A 4,110-nucleotide genomic window follows, 5' to 3' on the forward strand; every position below is an offset into this window, starting at 1 on the left:
AAAAGCCAATTTTTGTCCATCTTCAACCCTTGGCCGAATTTCACATGAGGAAGACATAGCTAGGGTTTTTCAAGCTTCCAAGCTCGATTGTAAGTCCGTTTTAGCCCTATTTTTAATTTTTTTTTTACATTTTTGAGATCCTCGTAGCTCGGTTTAGCTATTTTCGCAATTATTTTGAGCTAGGGTTTGTGTTTCAAAATTTACCCATGGATGACATGCATATTTTTTGATGTTTTATGGAAGAATATGAAAGTTTGGGGTGTGATAAACAACTTTTTCTAAGTGATTTTTGATGAAATTGCATAAAAGGACCTATTTGTAAAAGTTGTAAAATTATGTGTAGAAAATGTGATTTAGGGAAAAATATGAGCTGCTATAAGAGGGAATATGAATCGGCTAGGCTTAGGATTTGAGAAAAATAAGTGCTTTTCATCTTACGAGCCTAAGGGCAAAATTATAAATATGTGAAACTTTAGGGGCAAAAATGTAATTTTTTCATAGTGTTATTTTTGGACTAAATTGAATAATGTGGGTATTAAATGAGTTAAATGTGTTATTATAGATCAAGAAAGACAAGGAATTGACCTTGATCGGGGAAAAGAAAAGCTTGTGGACTAAATTGCAAATTTGTCATATTTTACACCGAGGTAAGTTTGTACGTAAATAATACATCGTTTTTACTTACGTTATCACATTTTGAAAACATATTTTAAGGATTTATAAAAGCATGTTAATAATTTATTTATTATTTACATACCTACTTACTAAGCTATATGCTTACTCCCCTCTCTTTTCCCTTATTTTATAGTGTTACCAAGCTAGCTCAGGGTATGGAGATCGTCGAAGATCTATCCACACTATCATCATTCTTTTGGTATTTTGAAATTCATATTTTGAATAATGGCATGTATAGAGGACTTGGATATTTTTTTATATATCATAATTGATTTGGCCTAAAATGTTGGCCTTTAATTTGATAACTCATTTTGTATAAGGCCATCGATGTTGGCTAATATTAGTTAAGTCATATGTTATGATGATGCATTTTTTGTGAGGCACGAGTTGTTTGAATGAGTGTGTAATGACTAAGTATGGAAAATGTGGCATGTGAATGGTTGTGTGAAGGACACGGCCTTGGACACGGGCGTATGCCCTTATTTAAAAAAAAAAAATCTAATGTTTTCCAAAGATCTCTGATAAACCGTAATTTATACATATTTTTACCCCATGTTTAACGCATTTTATGGATGATTTTCCACTAGAATTGGTGAATTCGATGCTCCTAATGCTTTAATTTCATGTTTTGTACTTAGAAGAGCATAGGGGAGCGAAAAGAACGAGAAACGGGCTAAAAAAGGAGAAAATAGGCAAAAGTACGAAATCAACAAGGCCTGGGCTTCCTTACACGGGCAGACCACACGGCCGTGTCAATTTGGCAGGCTCGAACACAGCCTAAAGTAATCAAACACGGGCATGTGCCACGGGCGTGTCCCTACCGAGCCCAAGTTGAGTCCAATTTTGAAAAGGCTAATTTTGAGGGCTTTTAAGGATTCCAAAACCTATAAATACACCCTAGAGAAGGAAGAAAAGGGGAGGCGAAGAAGAGGGAGTAAGGAATTACTCCAAGGAAGCCGATTGATCAATCTTAGAAGCCGGATTTATCATCAAGACTGAAGATCTCTCCTCAATTTCCCTTCAGGAGTTTTGGGTTTCCTTTATGTTTTGTATTCTTTATTCTTCTGAGATGTTTTCTTATTTAGTTATGAACTAAAACCCTTAAATACCTAAGGGGAATGAAACCTAAGACGAATCTTGTTATTATTTTCTGAATCGTATGATAAATATTTAACTTGTTCTTAATTATGTGTTCTTAATTCTTGTTTTGATATCCTACGATACTGATTCAAGACATGCTCTTATTGAGAGGAGGACTAGACCCTGTTTAAGAGTACATTTGCCATAATTAAGCGGAGTTGATTGTGCGCCTAGACATAGGGTGACAAGATTTTGCCGGATTAGGGTGAAACCTAAGAAGGGGATCCATAGATCGAGTTAATACAACCCTAGAGTGTTAATTAGAGAAAAGTATCGGTTAATCAATCTAGGGATTAGACATTATTAGTCTTGAATAGGGATAATAACAAAACTTAGGGATCTCTACGGGACAAGTTGAATGAATAAATCGTCTGATTCGGAGCCAGAATAACAAGTAAAGTCTAGGTGGATTTTTCTTTAGGTATTGTCTTAAGTCAATCGATTTTTCCCAAAAGCAATTCCCCAATTCTTTTCTTTGTGCGTTCTTAGTTTAGATAATTAGTTAATTAAAACAAAATCTCTTTATTCTTAGGCTAGATAATAAAAAGACAGTCATTACTATACTTTTAGTTCCTTTGGGTTCGACAATCCGGTCTTGCTAAAACTATACTACTGTTCGATAGGTACACTTGCCTGCATCGCGATAATAGTTAGTTCAAGAACGAGTAATTATAAATATTTAAAACCTATCACGAAACCATGCGATCAAGTTTTTGGCACCGTTGCCGGGAAACTGAAATATTAGGAATGCTTAATTTTTATTACTTTAACCATTTATTTTTTTGCAATTTAATTTAAGTTTATTATTATTATTATTTATTAACCTACTATTTCTTTCTCTTGGAAGGTTTTTATAGTTTATGACTAGAAGAAACCCATCGGGACCATTAGTTTTTGATGAAGAAATCGATCGTACAGATCGTAGAAACCAAAGAGAAATAAGGCACAGCTTAAGATACACGAAGAACAAGCAAAAAAACGATACTCAACCCCCAACCAAAGAGATGGCTGAAAACCAAGGCAATCAGCTACCTCCTGCAATTGCGGTTAATCAAAAATCCTGTTCCATGCACTATGTATGATTATGGTAAACCTTCTTTAATAGGAACTGAATCAAGCATAGTTAGACCTGCTGTAGCTGCAAATACTTTTGAATTAAAACCTAACACTATTCAAATGATACAACAATTTGTTCAGTTTGATTGTTTGCAGGATGAGGATCCCAACGCTCATTTAGCCAACTTCTTAGAACTATGCGATACATTTAAAATTAATGGCGTTTCTGATGATGCCATACATTTTCGGTTGTTTCCCTTTTCATTGAGGAACAAAGCTAAACAGTGGTTGAACTCGTTGCCACGAGGGTTAATTACTACTTGAGAATAAATGACCAAAAAATTTTTACTAAAATATTTTCCGCCGGCTAAAACGGCTAAATTACGTAATGATATCTCTTCTTTTGTGCCAATGGATTTAGAAACACTTTACGATGCATGGGAGAGATACAAGGACATTTTGAGAAGATGCCCCTACCATGGGTTACCGCTTTGGCTCTAAGTTCAAACATTCCATAATGGTCTAAATCCTTTGACTCGACAAATGGTTGACGCAGTTGCTGGTGGAACCATCAACAATAAAACACTGGAAGATGTCTATGAGTTTATAGAGGAGATGTCACTGAATAACTATCAGTGGCAAGTCATGAGGACAAAGCCAACGAAAACAGTCGGCGTTTATAACGTCGATTTGGTCACCATGCTCTAATCAAGTAGAACTCTTGAATAAAAAGATTGATGGTTTTCTTAGTTCTTCACAGGTTCGCCTAGTAATGCAGTGCGAAGCAAGTAGCGGTGGAACAAACCATTCAGAATACCAACCTTATGGCCACAGTATGGATAATGAGTAATTAAACTACATGGGTAATAATCCTAGACCTCAAAACAATCCATATAGAAACACTTATAATGCAGGTTGGAGGAACCACCCCAATTTCTTGTGGGGCGGTCAAGGAAATCAAAAACCACAACATCCTCCGGGCTACCAACAACCACCCTACCAACAGGAAAAGAAGCCAAACGTTAAAGAGATGCTCTCAAAGTTTATATCAGTGTCAGAAACCCATTTTTAGAACACCGAGACAGCACTTAAAAATTAGCAAGCTTCGATCCAAAGCCTCGAAACTCAGATAGGCCAGCTTTCCAAACTAATCTCTGAATGACCACAAGGTAGTTTGCCAAGTAATACCGAACTAACCCAAGGGAATAACTCAACGCAATTAATATTCAAGATGACGAA

General features: G+C 35.8%; 1 non-coding gene across 1 annotated transcript; it reads right to left on the minus strand.

Moving 5' to 3' along the window:
* Window positions 1-3,249: 3,249 nt before the first annotated feature.
* Window positions 3,250-3,356, minus strand: LOC128295665 (small nucleolar RNA R71). The gene has a single exon (XR_008286225.1). It is a non-coding gene; the product is annotated as a small nucleolar RNA R71 (small nucleolar RNA).
* Between the last annotated feature and the right edge of the window lie 754 nt (window positions 3,357-4,110).

This window comes from Gossypium arboreum, chromosome 7 (genome assembly GCF_025698485.1).
Source record: "Gossypium arboreum isolate Shixiya-1 chromosome 7, ASM2569848v2, whole genome shotgun sequence".
NCBI classification, from domain to species: domain Eukaryota; kingdom Viridiplantae; phylum Streptophyta; class Magnoliopsida; order Malvales; family Malvaceae; genus Gossypium; species Gossypium arboreum.